Source organism: Lycorma delicatula, chromosome 6, assembly GCF_047948215.1.
Source record: "Lycorma delicatula isolate Av1 chromosome 6, ASM4794821v1, whole genome shotgun sequence".
NCBI lineage: Eukaryota > Metazoa > Arthropoda > Insecta > Hemiptera > Fulgoridae > Lycorma > Lycorma delicatula.
Genome location: NC_134460.1, coordinates 145,364,695 through 145,384,427, shown reverse-complemented (window position 1 = coordinate 145,384,427; position 19,733 = coordinate 145,364,695). Strand labels below are relative to the sequence as shown.

Here is a 19,733-nt window from a genome sequence, read left to right as displayed (position 1 = left end):
TTTATTTTCTTCATAAGATCATTTTGGCTTATATCTTTTTTCAACACCGCTTCTTTTTTTTGTGTTATTCGTTTTGGAAAAAGGTGGGGTACGTTATTAAGTTTTAAGTGATGGGTTTTATTAAATTAAAAAATAAGAAAATGAATTTTCATGAATAAAATATCAAACTCTTTCTCTATGTTCCGAAATCTGTTATTTAAAAAAAAATATCTTAAAACACCGAGTGTAATTTGGGTCTTTTTTTGAAAATCGGTTTTAGTAATTTTTAGGATATTACTTGTTAAAATGTTTTGTGATTCGTTCTGGATAAATATTTGTTATTTTTTTAAATAGTCACCGAGGAATAATTTAATTATTAATGTTTATAAAATATCTAAAAATTTTTAATTACAAAAAAAACTCTGTCGCAATAAAGCGAGAAGGACGGATTTGCGGTTTCAGTTAATGTTGAAAACTTTCCCAAAAACCCAGTTTTTAGCCACTGACTTCGTTTCCTGTGAACCGATTCACCTGAAAATCAATAGGATATTATTTCTAACTAATTTAACATCATCCTTCCAAGTATTATAATAATCGGTTAAAAATTATGCCCTGTAAAAAGAAAAAAAAGGTGAAAATTTATCTAAAAACCCGTTTTTTTGGCTTTAACTTCGGTTTCTGTGAACCTATTCGCTTGATAATCCCCACCGAATTTCATCAAAATCTGTTAAGATCTTCATTCGGTAGAGTGAACAAAAGAATATACATACATATGAATATCACATATGGATATCAATGGTATATTATGACTTGGGGCAGTAGCGATTTCCAATTTTTTTGGAAATCCGTTAAAAATTTAACCTATTACGGGTAAAACGTATGGTTACAAGGAGCTACGAGTAATAGAAACTGATATTTAATTTTAATTAATTTAATCCTCTAGACGCTTTCTCCGTTCCGATCGGATTCGCTAAATAAGCAGTGGCGTATGGTGTATTTAAAATAATGGAACCGGGTTTCGTAACACGACTTTATGTACATTCATTGAAGATATTGTAATTTTTTTTTGTAGTTACTGCACATCGATTCCTTTACAGTTGCGGAAAATCTCTACGTCTTTTTATTTCTTATCCTAATAGTTGGACGGATAAAATTAATGGACAAATTTATTGTGTAGTTGATTTAATTTTCCACATACGGAGGTTGTCCAAAAATAATGATTTAAAAAAAATTATTTGCGTTCTATATCTGGTTTACGGCCCTTTAATATAATCTACTGTTTAGCAGTTGTCTAGCAGCTTTTGGTTTCTGTCAGGATTTGTGAGGTGTCGAATTTCTTGAGTCGTTGCCGCCAAAAACTCTTTAAAATGCTAAAACGAATTCTGAGTGGTTCTTTCATCTTGGAAATCGGGGCTGTTTAATGAAGGCGAAGCGTTTCCCAAGCATAGTCGATGAAAATATCGACGGAACCCTCATTATGTGGACGCGCATGGCCGTGCAAAGTGGACACACCACTGTCGATTTTTTGGGACGTAGTTTTCGAACTTTTGGTCGGAAAACATTAACACCGTTTGGCACTCTGTTCCTAGGAATAACACTCTATTTGTCGTAAAGCAGAATCATCATTTGCTTCACTTTTGATCGCATGCGACATCTCTTTTTGTTTTGGAGAGTATATTGAATCTTCCAAACGCTGCTTTGTGATTTCAGTTCAAGTTCAGAATCACGTATTCATGTTTTCATTAATAACAATTTCACCAAGAAATGCTCGCTTTCACTTCTATAAAGTGAAAGCAGTTCTGGTGCTACTTCGAGACGCGCCGCTTTTTGCTGCTTATTCAGCCCGTGTAGTACTCGTGGCGTTGCGGCCTTTTTTTCTGTAAAATGTTCTGTTAAAATGGGGCGCGCTTAAGTTTTTAGTATACCGGTCCCATTTCCCATTTCTGACGCTGTAATTCGACGGTTTTCGTCGATCTTCGTGCCAATAATTAGCGATGTTTTTTTTTTCTACAGTAGTAGATAGTCAAACTGCTGCACGGTAGCTCTAACCCCGATTAGAAACATTAAATCCGTACTGACTGATGATACAGTCACTGTTACAATACGTTCTTTGAAAAAGACCTATCCAGTGATGGTAAATACTGAAACACCGCACACACAGTAATTTTTTTATTATTAAGAGTAAAACCGAAAACGTGTCATGAGAAATGAAAATGTCCTTCATCCGACGTATTAAAATTATTTAAAACTTCAAGGGATTTCATTTATTTAGTGTCAAAACGAGTTGAATAAATTTATGAGTTTCGAAACTGTCCGAAAATGTTGTGTTTATCGAATTGCAAAATTTAGAGCTGGAATACCGTATTGTATTTCCAATAAAATGGTGCTTCAATCCTCCCTACATAGCGAATTTCAATGCACGTATTCTTTTAAATTAACTTATTTCCGTCCAGACGCGATGGTGACATTGTTTCAAGGATAATTTCTTCGAACTTAACTGCACTAGAATTCTTTTTTGTTTTTTTTTTTTTTATGGAAGTAGATCGAAGTCGAGAGCGCTAATCAACAAGCCTCTAGAATTACAAGATCTACTCGACATTAAACAAGAAATTATCGGTACCGATATGAGAGTTATTAATAAAAGTCGTACGTGAACTTCTAATCGGTGAATGAATAAAAAAAAACTGATGAGTATGGCCGGTTTTTTCTCGATACACATTACTTTAAAACTTGTCAAAACCTATTCATTACCCTTTGTTATTATTAATTATTTATTTCACGGGATGTTTTGCGCAAGGAAAAAGATATTCCAAGCGGTGTATAATAAACAAATTAAATATTGTAAAAGAGAATATAGAAAAAGCACAAGATGAATTCACACGTTATTTCCATTAGTACCGGTGACATTTATACTTACATCGTATAAATTGCCGGCTTAATTGTTTCCTCTTAACAGGTTGTATTTAATTGCCTCTTCGCTTATTTTCTTTGTTTACCGATAACCTTCCGGAAAGGTGCGAATTTTATTAAAATGTGTCACTTAATAGTTGTGTTTTTGTTTTAGGTAAGGTTTAACTTAAAAAAAAAAAAACAAGAAATTTTAATTTTAGACATCCAGCTGAGTACTGTATTTATGAGTCGACTGTTCGTATCAGGCTTGTAATTTACGTTTTAGTTTTCCTTGTTCGTTCTTTCTTTTATTGTTAATATTTCTGTTTGGCCTTTTATTATCATTTTACTTCGAACATTATGCTTTAGTTGTTTTGTTATGCTTTTTAGTTGTTGTTTTAAGTACGCTTTGACGAGTCGTGTCATCACCTTTTAGTTGAAAGTTAATCATAACCAGTTTCATAAAAAAAAAAACAAAAGTCGAGGGAGGAGTTCTTATTTTATTCTCCAGTCATAGCCCGATTCATAAAACTAAAGAAAAGTATTTTTTTAAATTTATTTGTTATTTAACTGGCTGTAATGATTGCATGAAATATGCGAAATTTAAAAAAAAAATACCCCGTTTACTGCGTAATTAACTAATCTTTTCCCGTTAGCCTAAACCAGTTTGGCGTTTTTGGTGCAACGGATCAACCTTTTTCGTTCAGGAACGGTTATTCGATTTAACTGAAAAACTTCTTTTTTCATAAGTTAAATAAGAATTTGTACATTTATTATAAATATTTGTGAATACGATAGTGATAGTCGTATTATATCTGTTGTTGATCGGACAAGATGTCAGCCGGTCGTTGTCTTTATGAGAGTTACTGTTTACCGTCTTCTCTAGAGCTTAATGTTTAATTCATTGTAATTTTAAATGTCGCTTCAACCGTGTCGTAATGATAATTTTATTTATTATATTCTTTCTCGTATTCGGTCCATCAAAACAAACGGACTAGACGGTATAATTTAAAAAGTACTGGTCGTAACCGAGATAGCTATTTCATGAAGAATAGCTGATGAAAGAAAAGTTAAGCGATGAGGAGGGGAACTGTAGATTTTGATGAATAATTTCATACCGGTAATGAATGAAATTGCCCGAGTAAAAAGAAATGTGATCGCACGGTAAAATCCTCGTTACTGTTCCTTCTTTTTACTGTTGTTTTGAAGCGTGTATTAAGCTTCAGATTCATTGGCAAAGATTACCGTACCGTTTGTAGTTATATATGTTTAATCCCAACAGCTGTCGTCTCTGTATATTTATCATGTTACTTTAGTATCTTCTAGAACTTGTCTCTTTAGCGCTTTTACCTTTTACCAGCTTGTAATTATTGTTTTCGATTCGATGCGGTTGTTTTACGTACAGAATTTTTGTTTATCGACCTTTATACAAAACGAGTATAAGAATCACGCGGTCTCCAGTGGCAACCTACTTCAACGGTTTTTGCTCCATTACGCTCGCCATGTGAATCTAGGGGTATGCGTGGGATGGGTATTCATTAATGAACTTTGAATCTGTTCTCGAGAGGCTCTGTAGTATCCGGAGGAAAACTTTATTCAGTTTATATGTACTCGAATTTAAGCCGATCGTCGTAAATTCATGATCGGTTATGCGCTGCTGTCATCCAGGGTAGAGGTACTAGATTCTATCGAGGCGAAACGGATATACTAGGCAGTGGGACTTCGGATAAACGTTTTGACGGATTTTTGTCGGACAGATCCGTGCCAAGTATGGTGAGGATCACAGTCACCGGGGCCTGTGTATTTATTATGCGGTTACATGGAAGATGTCGTGGGACTTTTCTTTTTTAGCCGGTAGTCGTATATTAATATTTTTCTTATTGCTGATACCTCCTAATAAAATACATTGTAAAATTTCCGCTTATATTCAGTACCGAGAATTAATCTCATAGCGCACGAACGAAGACAATTTGTTTTTATTACCAAATTTCATATTCCTTAAATTACTTTCGGTTGTTTCTTTCCAAAAAAAATTTTTTTATATCGTTCCCGTTTTTTTTATGTTCGTGATGCATATACTTTTTATGCTTTTAAGTGTGGTTTTTATATTTTTTAAGTGTGCTGATACAGCACACTTTTTGCGGTGAACGATATCGTTGAATAGCCGAACATCTTTTCTAAAGCATCCGGTACGCGTGGATGTTTTATATCTTTGTATTGGCTCGTTGTAATTATTTTGATTTTACTTTTTTTTTTAGACCGATTATTGTCACGTGTCGAGTCATTTACAGTTAGGTATGGTTATGAGAAATAACTGATAACACTTCCTTAATTATTGTCCGGTTGTGGAATTTTACACCGCGTTAACCCAAACAATTTGTTTTATAGTTATATACATATACGCATATTGTGTTAGATTAAGTTACTCTAGGTTGAACCAGACTAACCCACCGGGTTGGTCTAATGGTGAATGCGTCTTCGCAAATCAGCTGACATCGAAGTCGAAAGTTCCAGCGTTCAAGTCCTAGTAAAAACAGTTACTTTCATACGGATTTGAAAACTAGATTGCGGTTTCAATTAACCGCGCTTCTCAGAAATGGTCGATCTGAGACTGTACAAGACTACATTTCACTTATACCAGTACATAACATCCTCATTCATCTTCCGAAGTAATACCTGAAGGTGATTCCCGAGGTTTTTGCCCTGGCAGGAGCACAGGGGACGGTGTTCTCAAGGTTATGGATATTGTTTCCTTTAGTGAGTTTTGATATATTTTAGGGTCTTCTTGGGTATGTTCGGGCCTTTAATAATATGCGGTGGCCCACTGCCCTGTTTTAGCGTCATAACGGTAATTGCACGTAAACTGAATTAAATTTACTATTTAATCATTTCAACAAACAAGGCGTAGTTCTTCAAGACGGCGGCTCGGAAAACTATCCGAACAAAGTTCTAAACTATCTGAAAGAACTATCCGAATGTTGTCCGCAGGGCAGTGTGCTAGACAATTTGTTCTAAGTTGTTGAATTCGTCTGGTATCTGGGTTGAAATTATTCTGTGGATGTCGGGTCATTGCTTATGCGGATGCTGGTTAAAGGAGATACGAGGAGTGAGATCGAGTTCAGGGCAGCCCAGGCTTGTGAGATACTCCAGTTTTGGAGTAAACAGCAGAAGATGATGTTCAGCCCTAGAAAACTACTATGATGTTGCTCAAGCTCGACTGGCTGCTACACGACGAGCTCGTGTATCGATTGTAGGTCATCCGATGAGGTATGTCCCGCTTCAGACGTGTTATCCTTGATGAGAATCTTCGATTCAAGGAGTACTTGATGCTTTCTTTGATGTCTGTAAACTAGCCCGACCCCATTTGGAACTAAATTGTAGAACCGTTCGTGTTCTTTACAAAGGTGTTATGGTGGCTATAGAACCGTCTCTCGGGAGGCAGTCCTTGTTATTGCGGGTATTAAGCTTATTGATATTCTTGTCGCTTAACGCCGATTACGTTACGATGCAAAAAAAGATAGGCGATTTACCTCCAGGCGCACGACAAAAATAGAGGACCACGGATTCCATTCGTGGCAGATCAGAAGGAATGAATCGTCCGATGTCTGTTACCCGCATAGTATTTTCCCGAAAGTAAAAGGTTTACATGTGGGTTCTCCAAATCGGCGTATTACTCAAGTTTCTTTCTGGACGTGGTGCTTTTAGAGCTAGGTTTGACTGGACTGGCTCAAGACCGTAATGTGGAGTCGATGACAATGTACACCGTGTCCTATGTATGTCTGTCGAAAGTACGAGTCTGAAGTACTAGAATAGTAAAAAATAACGAAGATTAATTCTGATTTGGGTTTGCAAGTCGACTGGCAAACCCGAAGGGAACGAAATGTAGTTCCTTAGGTTCTTTAGGTTGCTTTGTTCATTAGACTGAAGAGAGTGGCTGAAGGGGTCTGATATTTTAGAGTAGCAACCCGGGTGGTTAGGGACCCGCCCGCTTGGGCGCTTATTTTGGCATCGAGCTCCAATTACTGCTTTTTTGGAATGGAAGTAGGTTGTGTTAGGAACTCTGTGATGGAGCTACGGTGCTGGAAGGTGAAGGATTGACCTTGCTCCCGAAGCGGACCAGATCGCGAGAGTTCATGAATCTTTTTTGTTAGAATTCCTTTAAATTTCTTGATCGTCTGACAAATTAAGAGATTGGATTTGGGTATCTATAGGACAAAATCCTGACAAAAAAATAAATAAATAAATAGAATCTAGATGTTTGTGGTAGATTAAGATGAATAAATATTTTTAATACTATCTAGTTTGAAATTAAGCTATGGGAAATAAGGAAATGGTTGTTTTGTGTCCTTCGGTGTTAGAGAGATCATCATTCCTCGTACTAGTGGATTGAAGTTTTTGTCCGAACTACTCGTAAAACGGTTCAAATATTCCTACATACTCCAGTTTTTAACTTTTCTCAATTCTTACGCGTATTTCCTAGCTTACCGTAAAGTGTCGAGTGCATATAAAAACAATTTTCGAAATGGCTTATGATCAATAAGTTCGCTACTAGAAATCTCCGATTTGAAAAATTATAATATTAAAATTTTGCATTTTATTTTCTGTTTTTTGTATAATTTCGGATTGAGGTATTATATTAAGGTAGTCAGGGATATCTTCTTGATATCCCTGTTACGATCTCTTTTAACTTGTTATTTCAAAATCCTTATGAGGTACCCTTTTTACAAAAATATAGGTAATTTTTATTGTTAGATTTAAATTATTTTTGTTTGTGATAAAAGAAGACAAAATTCAGAAAATATATTTATTCATTATTAAATATATATGGTGTGTTTATTAAAATTATAACTTCTGGTTTTTCTAAGTATGTGGATTAATTTTATTCATTTTACTTTTTGTACATTTTGACGCATATTTTATCTTAAATTGTGTTTTGAATTAATTTTTTCTTTCAAAGTTTTACGTCATTGCAAATAAATTTAATTCTGTAACATCATGGACGCTAATTTTTCTGATTTTCGTAACACGGTAAACATTTTTTTTTTAAAATCTATTACGGCAAGCAGTTAATTATAATTAATTAATTCATCGGTATTTTGTTAGATTATTATCGTTAAGTTAATTTTTTCGTGCTGTATAACGTTTTTAAAATTATAATTTGTAAAATAATTTATTTTTTTCGAACAAGTTGTCGCCGTGATTTTATAATTGCCCACTTAGTAGTGCGTAAACCAGTTAATGTTTTTTATTTATAAAAAAGTAATTTTATTATTAACATTTGTTAAAAGAAGACGGTTTGTTATTTCTACTCTATAATGATTTAACTTCTACTGCATTAGACGTAACGAAAAACTGATTTTAATGCTTGTATTGTAATTTTATATAGATAGCAAACCGGTAGGCTTTTCGTTTCAGATTACAGTATACGCATAATAAATCTCTAACCAAGCGCGTATTAATTCTAGTGAATATATCGTGGTAACTGCGAAGATAGCTTTAAAATTACACTTTAGAAGTACTATTATAATTTCATATATAACGTTTTAAAAACTACAATAGCACCGGTCAACAATGATTTTGTTAAATGAGAGTGAATAACCGATTCCTCTAATATTTTTCATGCTGATTTCAAATATGGAATCAGAATTCTTCTATCAGGCGTAGTTGTAACTACCATTCTTATTTTGAGTAATATCTTGCATGAACTCCGTAAGAATAGCATTTTATGAACGTATTTTATTACATTATTTATCAAATAAATTAGTTTTGTTTATTTTTTACAATCCCTTAATTGTTATCACATTTAATTAATTAGTTAGACATTAGTCGTTACGTTTATTATTTACACGCTAATTGAAATGAACAAGAATGTGACTCATTCTTCTTATTTTCATCATAATAAAAACGTATCATCCACTCATTAGTTATTTTTCTTGGGTTATTTACTTGTAACTGTTTGTGCACTAGAGATATATTTTTAATTCTCATTCGAGTGCGTGTGTGTAACATTCAGCTTTGTAGGTGGCTTTCGTATTTGCGGGTAAATGTTGTTCAGTAAAGAGAGTGTAATTCCAACGGTTTGGAAAGATCACACCACAGTTATTTTTGTGTAATAAAGATATCTGGGATAAAAACTGAAACTAGACGTACTGTTAAATACCCTGATATTCCCTCTGCCATGCAACCAGTGCCGTATAGCTAAGAGCTTCCAATACCAGTGCCACCAGAAACATGGAACATAGATGAAGATGAAAATGTCGAATCTTGTGCCGACTTATCAGGCGATGAAGAAAGCGATCCAAACTTTTTAGAAAATAGATAACCCGAACCCCGTTTAATTAATCGGTCAGAATTGAATGATCTGGTTCGTGATCTAAATTTATCAAAGAATCAAACAGAAGTACTGACATCAAGATCGAAAGGATGGCGTCTTTTACAATAAAAAAAAAAACCACTAAAATACGTGCTTTCCGTGATACAGTCAAAATTTCAACATTTCTTCTCTCGGTACGAAAACTTTACTGTAATGATCTGGACTCTTTACTGGAAGCTTTGGGATATATGTACTATCCTGATGAATGCGACTTTTTATTGATTCGTCTAAGGTTAGTTTGAAAGCTGTTCTACATCATATTGGAAATAAATATCTTATCAATACCGTTAGCATACGCTGTTCACGTAAAGAAATCTTATGAAAATATGAAACTCGTATTGAGCAGGATTCAGTATGAGAAATATTTGTGGAGATCTGAAAGAAAGTAATAGCGCTTTTACTTGGACTGCAACTTGAAAGCACTAAGTTCTGTTGCTTTTTGTGCGAATGGAACAGCAGGAATAGAAAAAAACCATTACATCAAAGAGAGAGGTACTGACTGTAGGAGAGAAGAATGTTGTTAGTCGGGCATTAGTAAAACCAGAAAAAGTTTATCTTCCGCCGCTACACATAAAGCTAGTTTTATTCAAAAGTTTTGTTAAAGCAATGGATCATAACGGCGTAGGGATTCATTTCTAAAAATAAATTTCATAATATAAGCGATGCTAAAATGAAGGAAGGTATGTTTGTCGGACCACAAATAAGAAAAGTAATGAACGATTCGGCGTTTGAAGAATGTTTCAACGACTTGGAGGTTGCTGCGTGGGAAATCATTTCAAAATGTAGTAAACAAATTTCTTGGAAATCAGAAGGCCAGTTAGGTACAGAGAACGTTTGAGTGAACTCCTTCAAAACTACGAAGAACTTGGGTGTCACTCAAAATCCATTTCTTACATTCACTTTTGGATTTTTACATTAACAATCTCGGCCGTATCAGTGATCAACATGGAGAACGCTTTCACCAGGAGATATCTACAATGGACACGCCAGGAAAATTTGAACACCAGAAATGTTAGCCTACTACTGTTGGAATCTAAAGATGGATCTACCTACAGCAAATTACAGCAGAAAATCCAAAAGAAATAGATTTTAGATTATTACAGAATGCATGTAAGGTTGTCGTATTACGTTCACCGTACATTTTTTGTTTCAAAAGAAATTTCAGTTACAAAAAACTGAGCCCGATAGAAAAAAAATCTATTAACATATATGAAATAGCATAAAAAATACTATACGAATCGGCCATTCACTCTCATTTAACAAACAAAAAATTTAATTTTGTTAACAAGTGTAGTCTTTAGGTAGATCCATACTGAACGTCTCTTCTAAGAATTTTTTATAATCAGTCTTGTTTTTTATATGCGCCGGGCGGTGTCAATTCCGTTACTGGACAGTCCCGGAACCACAGTCATGTTTTTTTACGAGACAATTTTTATTATAACCGTGTGACGTCAGGCGTTGCGATATTTTTCTGAAGTGTCGTATCAGTTGTTCTTTAATGAAACCGGCTCTTTTGTAAACTTACTCCCGGCGAGCGTCGTCAGTTTTGTCTATTGTGCATGTGTTGTTAAGTCGCGTTAAGTCGTCTGTGTTAATGATGCACATATTTTATACGTTTATAGTATTGTACTAATACACATTATCAGTTAATCGTAAAGAAAAAACGATTGAAGTGGAATAATTAATAGAGATTGTAAGGTTTCATTATATTCTTGACAATGCGTCGATCGAATGTTGCGACGTACGGAAATGTTCGATCGTGGAATTTTCTTTTATCGTCAATAAAATGTTTAAAGCAACATGTTCTCATTCAGTTTGCAGGATGCACTCTCTACTGTCTGTTTGGGATTCAATTTTCTTCTTTTTCATCCTAAGCGATTGCAAATATAGCTAAAATTTTCCGTAAATGAATTCATTGCGAACGTAATACATAAAAGATTATATTGGCACTTTCTTCCTACTAGAAGTCGCAAGTTTTACCTTCCCGGTATTATATAAATTGCGCCCACAGAAGGCCCTTTCACCCTATGAACGGTACAAAACCTGTCCGATTATTTATATATAATTAGACCTTAACTCGATAGAAAATTAATTAACTGATGTTCGTTCATGATATCCCTTCGTATGAACACACCTAACCCACCATGGTTTACAGCTTTTCCAGATGTTTGTCGCGTAATTTCCATTTATAGTGTTGAAAATGTGTAGCGAAAAGTATTAATATAATATATAATATCTATGCGTCAAATGATATTTGTGAATTTCCTGTTTCTTCTTTTTTTTGTAGTACTAGGCTAACTACAGCTTCCTACACTACACTACACTACACTTTCCCGGTTATTTATCGGTAGCCATCCGTCTACTTTTATAGATCGTGGAGATCCTCTAAGAAAGAAGTGGTTTGTGAAAGTTTTTGAACGAGCTCATTACAGGGTTTTGTAAAATTTTAAGAAATAGATTTATGATCTTTTAATAATGAGCTTTTTGCTCGTTAGTAGTTTAAAAAAATCGTATGTATTTTTACTTTGCTGAGATTTGTTTAACGTATCTTATAATACGATACTGAACAGTATTATACGTCGAATATTTTTTGTGTATAGTGAGGCAGTGTAATCTCAAAGAGAAAATAAATACGATTTGATTCGACACTGTGTACGGTAAGTCTGGAAAATAGTTCCTATTTTGTTTTCCTTTTTTTTTGTATACAATTGTTTTATATTAAAATCGGCTTTGCAGTTGTAAAAGTCTGGAAATTGTTAGTGTTTTAGTGTGTAAATAAAATTTTTCATTAATTTATTTATTGTTTGAAATTTGTTGCTTTTAAAGAACTCGTAGATTAATTTTTGGAAACTATATTTAGATTTTATGGAAGCGCAGTGTCATATTTTAAATTTTTGGGTCGTTATATTACTTGTAATAGCGTATATTAAAAGCGGATATATTTTTGGAATTCATTTTATCGTCGAAATTTAATAGTTTATTTTATTTAATAAATGAGTGTATGCTTTTATTTAACGGAATATTTTACGTGTAGAATTAGGTCGCTCTTAAAATAGTAAATGTTATTCATAAATTATTTCAGTTTGGCGTGTTAAGTTCGAATGCCGTTTAATGATTTTTGTTTTGTATTCACGTCAATAGAAAAGTATCTTTTCAAACGGACGGGTAAAATTAACAATTTTATAAATTCTTTTGTACTTTATTTATTTTTACTGGGGATGAAATTATAAACCTTCTCATCTGCGATCAGGAAAAAGTTACTGTTTTTTTTCAAGTGATTTCTTTTTTCTTTTCAGTTTAACATGTAAAGTATTTCTTTGATCTTATCAAACGACGCGGAATCATTTTTATATTGATGTAACCAAAAAAAAAACTTCTTTATACACTAAATATTACAATAATTGTTTATATTTATAGCCTGTTTTATTTCGTCTTCAGCTTTTTATTCGCTTTGTTGTTACGCGTAGGCCTAATCGCGGGGAGTTTAAAAAATATATATATAATAATGCTATTCTTAATGAATATTAAAAGTCCTAGGTTTGAAATTCGTCATCAAAATATTGCAATAAAACAAACTTAAGAAAAGTGCGACGTTTTATCTAATCGATGACCTAATAGGATTTCACACCATTGTAAAAGTAAAAAAGTAAATTAAAAGTATGTCGTTAACTAACCGCCTTCTAAATAGTCTACCCTATGTTGTATTTCGACTAATTGAACGTTTTATAAGTGACTGCTATTTCAGTTAGAATTGTATTTATTTATTTTTTTCATCTATAAAAGAATAAAACAAGACATTCCCTCTTCCGTGTCTCAGATTCCAGTTATCATTAAACGCCCTGGACGGTTACTACGGTAACAATAAAATCTGAGAAAATAATATATACAATATAATCTGGTAATGGAAAAGCCGATAAAAATTAGACCGATAAACAAGACTTGTCCTCGTCCATATCTCAGATTAGAGTTATCATTTAACGCCCACGCCAGTTACTATGGTAACAATATAATCTAAATAGGATAGCCGATAACAATTAGACCGATGAACAAAATTCCTCCTCTTCCGTATCTGAGATTTCAGTTTTTATTTAACGCCCTCGCTGGTTACTACGGTAACAATATAGTCTGAGTAGAAGAGCCGATAAAAATTAGACCAATGAACAAGACTTGTCCTCTTCCTTACCACAGATTATAGTTATCATTTAACGTTCTCGTCGGTTTCTACGGTAACAATATAAGCTGAATAGAAAAGCCGATAAAAATTAGACAATGCACAAAATTTCTCCTCTTCCCTATCTGAGAATACAGTTCATTTAACGCCCTCGCCGGTTCCATGGTAATAATATAATCTGTGTAGAAATTAGGTTTATTAGATATTCCGCATTTTTTAATACTTTTCCTTACTAATTTTGTGGAAATACCTTCCCAAGAATCTGTTATCCAAACCCAAATCTGGTTATAATCTGGTAGTTTCATTTTTCCTGTAGGCGTGAGAAAGAAATTTTCATCAGCCATCCATTTACTGTACAGTTTGTTTTAATGGAAATTTGAACGGTTTATTAATGCAGACATCTAGTGGTTGCAGTAGAGGTGTTAATGTTTACGCCGTTTAGCGTAAAGTTTCCGTTATTTTCAATGAATTCTAAGCTAGGGTTGGGTCCTGTTGTTTGTTACAGGCATGTTAAATTTTTCTATGTTTCGTATTTTTGGGCTTGTCATTTGTACCTGTTTGATTATTTGTTCTCGTGTTCGACACTTTTGGCGCCAGCCAGACTATCTCCCTCCGTCATCCTTAGTGACCGCGTGCATTCATGTCTCGAATTATTTTTGACTACCCTTTTCATACACCCGTTATTCATTCGTTCCCATACTAATACATGCACACATCTCTTGTTTTTTACACATACTCTCTCCTGTCCACTACCTGGATCTGGTGTCCCCCTCTTTTCTTTCACGCGATCTTTTCGGCAGAGTAGATCCTTCCTCCTGTACAGTCGCCTATGGCCATTCTCCTGCAAACTTTGTGATAATATTCTCATCCATGCAGAATCTCCAAACTCGTCGCCACATATCTGAGATGCTACGTATTCTACCACTAAACCACGTCACACCTCTGCATTCCTGATACACCAGTGCGGACTACGCCCAGGATTACTGTATGTATTCATGTACCTTCATCCACGAGTTCGTATCTTGATATTATTTGTGTGCTACAGGCAAGGTCAATTTTCATTATTAAGTTAAACAGTTATTTTATCATTGAAATTTGTTGAACATTCAGTTCATCATACCTTATGCCTTTCGATTTCAAGTTTAGTTAAAATAAAACCATTTATTCACTTAAGTGCAATCATGATAGGTGGTTTACCTATTTTACATGTTTAATTATTACGATTTGTTATTGAAATTAACTCTATAATTTAGTTGTGTAACTTGTTGATCGCCGAGATTAATTCTTTGCTACTCATGCACTGTATTCATAATACTTCTCGTAAATTAACCTAAAGCAAATTACTCCTGATGTGCAGGTATGTTTTAGGACTTTGTAATTTTTGTATTCTCAAGAATGCTTATTTATCAAAATAAACTTCATTTATATTATTACTTATTTTAATGTGATTATGTTGTAATTAACGCCTTTATACTGAAATCATTGTAATTTATTTTTTCTAAGCTAATGACATCTGTTCATTGCTAATTTTCATATTACAGTATATGTTAGTAGTGCAACTGTTTTCCAGTTCCACTTTCTATTGATGTTACGTTTTAAGTATCTAATTTGACCATAAGGTGTTTTATGTTCTCTTGTTTTCAGGCTTTGTTACATTGTGTGTTTTAAAAAAATGTATATTCATGTATTTTTGCATTTAGCATCATTGTTCATATGTTGATTCAGCTGATATGTTAAGTATCATTAAGTTATGTTAATTCAATAATTTCTTTTTATGTTTTAAGATTATGATTCTAACATAAGTTCATTTGTTTTATTTTCAATAAAGTCCAATTTCTTTTGGCAAATACTAGCTGTGTGTTTTTTGTTAACTTTACCCAACAGTTAATCTGCCTGGAATCATTACTTGGTCTGTCATAACCTTTTTTAAAATGTCTATCACTTTATCAGTCGTATGCCTCCGATAACTATCCATTGCTAGCATACCAGTATTTTTTTTATTAAGTAAATCTCTTGATCGCTTTAACCATACACACCTGAACCAATTTAAAATTAAGGTTTAGTCCATCCAACCTGATTCCTGTGTTCTGATAATAACTTTATTTATCTGTACGGTAGGAAGAGTTTTTCTTTTAAAAACAACGTACGGAGATAATTTTGATCCATCAGAAGTATTGCAAAGCATAACACTACACCTTTGTTTTTCATTACCACCAGTGCGAATCGTAACACTTTTTTCACCTTTTTTTGTTTACGGTTTTGTCAAATGGCATTTCAAAATGTACGGGGGTTTGATCAGCGTTTCCTATTTGAGAAGGAAAATAACCTTTATCTATTCTAAGATTTATTATGTGTTTATGAAATGTAATATTCATTGTTCAAAAACGTCTTGAAGTCGTTGAGAAATGATCATTTTTCTTCTTATTTACAAATCGTTTCGCAAAAAATCGTGTTATCCATCTACGGCTTGCTTTAAAATCAACTTTATTCAATGATTTAGCGATTTCACGAGCATATGACTGACACATTTCTGTCGTCACAGCATAACCGCATTTCATTTTTTCCTAAGTTTGTGTTTGGTTTTAAGACACGAAAAGTCCTTTTATTACCACAGCCTTTCATTAGAAGTTGTTTCTTCTTACGCCAGTCTCGAATGCAGCTTTCTTCTACGTCAAATTTTCTTCCTGCCGCCCGATTTCCAATTTTTTTCAGCCGTTTTTCATTTACTGTAAAAGATCGTAGACGCTGTCCTTTTGTACTCATTTTAATGCCGTAATTAAAATAATTCACCGTATTAAACTTTACAAGATAAACTAAACAGATGAAATGCACATTACCGTCCACATATACAAACAATACAATTACTATGGCGAAGAGACATGTCGAAGATGGGTAACTGATACTGTAACTGTAGTGTCATTTGAACCGGATGCAACCTATACACAATGAATCGGTTTTATAAAAATACCGTAACTTCGTTCCTATCGATAATATGAACAGGATGTTAATAATTAAAGATGTATTCTGTATAAGCAGCATCCGGTATTGTTTATTGTTGTTAACCGGTATTGTTAACTAAAGTCTAATGTAACTATTTTTTTGTGATTGAATTTAGGTACTTCTAAGAAAACTTTTACTTTACATAAATTATCCTCGCTAAAGGCTATGTTTCAAGTAAGCCCCGCACTCTTATTTTTTCTCCAATTCCAATAAAAAAAGTGCGGGTGTACTGGAATAAATACGGTAATTAAAGTGTGGTGAGAGTTGAAGGAAGTCAAATGCTAGTATGAAGTGTTTTTTGGGTGGAAATAAAGAACGGGTGATAAGAAAGTGCTTTCTCTCTCTTTCTCTCAGAGACTGGATTAAGGCTTATGAATCGTGGACAAGGAGAAATAAGATGGACAGATAAAGTGAAGAATAAGTAAGTAATGAACAGGGTTCGGGAAGATGAGCGCTTATGCTTTAAGTACACAAAAGAAAAGGAAGCCGATTAGGACGTATAGATAGTGGGATTGGAATCCTGACAAGTCTTGTCAGGATTTCACTCCCTGCTAGCACAAGTCTTGTCAAGGACTTTCGATTACAATCGAAAGGAATCCTTTCGATTTTAATCTTCTTTCTTTCTTTTTCCTGTTTAGCCTCCGGTAACTACTGTACAGATAATACTTCAGAGGATGAATGAGGATGATATGTATGAGTGTAAATGAAATGTAGACTTGTACATTCTCAGTTCGACCATTCCTGAGATGTGTGCTTATTCGATTGTAATCTACTGGACCAAAAGTGTCCAAAAAAGCCCAAAATGTAAAACATTTGGATTTTGGACTTTTTTTAACTGTAGTAATAAGCCCTCATTTGAGAGCTTTTCCAAGATATATCATAAGCGGTACTTATTTTCATTGGTTCCACAGTTATAGCCAAATTAAATTTTAGTTGATGAAATATTTGGATCTTACAAGGGAAGGCACATCAGTTCGAATCAGACTTCATCTCCTTTTTCTTTTTAAAGTTTTTTGTATTGATTTATTAATAACTAATTACCTCTATTTGTAAAAAGGGTTTACGATAAATAATAATTCAATAATGGCAATAAAAATATATCGGAAGTTATTATTGGAATAAAATTTTGTGTATTTTTATTTATTTTTTTAAAAGTGTATATGTAATTTAATAGGCGTACATGGAAGTGTTGTGTCCACATCAGATTTTTGCATTTTATTAAAATCCAAAATCACCATTGAACAGATAACAGTATTGGTTGTTTGCATAATGTCAGTAAATCAGTCTAATTGAAATATATAATACGTAATTGAAAGCACAGAAATTATAGGTATTTACTGTCGTCAATGCTCGAGTTTCCGAGAAATTGTAATTACAATTAGAATTGCAGTTATCTTCGTAATAACTTAACCGCAAATAATCGTCCTTACTTTTAATGAGAGTATTAAAAATACACCATTTCTTGATCGTTTTTTAATCAAATCGCCAGGTATTTCTGATCAAGCCGCAGTACTCCACTCACATCTGTATGAAATACGGTTTCTGAATTTTACCAGATGCGGTCGCGTGGGCCATCCGGATTGTGTAGTGTTAACGGAGTTTTATTTTAAACGGTTGATTTACGCAGAATGGATGTCGTTCCACCAGGAATAATAACCTGATCGAACTTTCCACGATCGCCTTCACTTTACACCGTCGATCGTGTAACCTTTAAAATTGTCCGTAGAAGTACAAAAGATTTTCGTGGTAAATCCCCAGATCGACGCTCACAGACGCATTTAATCCGTTTCAGTACTAATTCATAATCATCCATCCCTAATTTTGTGCTGGTACAATATCGGGTGGAAATTGTTTATCTTTCGGTCGATGTTTTTTTTTTTTAATTAATGCAAGAGGTAATTTTTCCCGTCCGAAAGTACAGTCAGCATCATTGACCAACGTTGTTTGTAAACGGAATTTCGTATCCGAAGACTCTTTGCTCCTACACTTTCAATTGTTGTTTTCAATGGCTGTTTCTGAAAGTCACCGGTGTCTGGTCCGCATTCCCGAATTGATCTACCGAATAATTGTTCCTTTGTCGCAAATTTATCTTCGGATGCTTCTGGTACTTGGTGTGCTGTCGTCGTCCTTCGAATGAAAAATCTTCGGCAAAGAAATCTATGTATCCATTTAAGACCAAATTTAAATTTACCCCCCCCCCTCCCTACATTTGATTCATCGGCATTTTATCCTGCACATTTCTATAGAAATCGCGTACCCAACTGCCGTTCATTCCTTATAGCAAGTTTTTCTTTTATTTCCGGATAATTCAGGTTTTCCGATAATTCATGCTACCTGTAACATAATTTTCATTGTCCTTTGTGAAAGCAATAACGCGTAACTTTTCTGCAACAGTGAATGAATGTAGTTTTTCCCTCATTCTGTTGTTCTACTGTAAACGAAATTTTTACTTTCCGAACGGTCGATGTCACGATCAAAACCGATAGTAAAATGATAGATAAAAATGTTTTCGTATGAAAATATTTATGATTTTACCGAAACACTTCAAGTTTTCGTGTGAAATAAGAAATAGCCTGTGCGAAAAAATGAAAAGTACAGCTTCCGATAAGTATGACGCTACGTGGTAAATAGGCTTAATTTTATAATTTTGGATTGACCCATTTAAATAAGTTTAATGATAACATTATCGTTAATGTGAATCCTTAAAATCCATACGCGATGCGCAGGCTATTTTTTTGCTACCATGATTTCGGACAAAATGGTGCGCGTGGTAGATGGGTGTTTACGGTATGCCTATGTTACTGCTTATGTGCTAAGATGCGTTTTATGTTAAAACTATGTAATTAAACGAAACAACTTCCGTTTGATGCTTGCCTTTTTTATTTATAAAATCTTTTTTTAATTGAGATCTATGTCCATCACGCGTCTGCATTATATTACTTCGATTTTAAATTGTATAGTAGAATTCGTGATGCACTTTTTACGATTTCAACTCTATCAAATTTATCGCAAAACGCCGGTCAGAGTTCGGAAATGTTTTGCATAAGATGCCATGAGCGTTTTAAAAATTGATTAATCGAATCTGTATTCGATTCATTCGGCAGAGTGATCGGTAAAAGTTAGATGAACATATTGTTAAATTAATTTTTTTTATCCTAGTTCGTTATTTTTTCTAATAGCTGCTTACATTTTATTTTACCCTAAGTATTTAAAAAAAAACTGTTTTTTTATTTTTACTTCAATAAAAGAGAAATGGAGATCGGAAATGTAAATAATTGAAGTGTTACTGCACACATTTTACGCAAAAATGATTGATGGGGT

General features: G+C 33.8%; 1 protein-coding gene across 4 annotated transcripts in view; it reads left to right on the top strand.

Annotated features, from left to right (window-relative positions):
• LOC142326338 (putative E3 ubiquitin-protein ligase RNF144A) overlaps positions 1–19,733 on the top strand; it is a 416,013-nt gene that overhangs the window by 329,921 nt on the left and 66,359 nt on the right. The window lies entirely within an intron of this gene.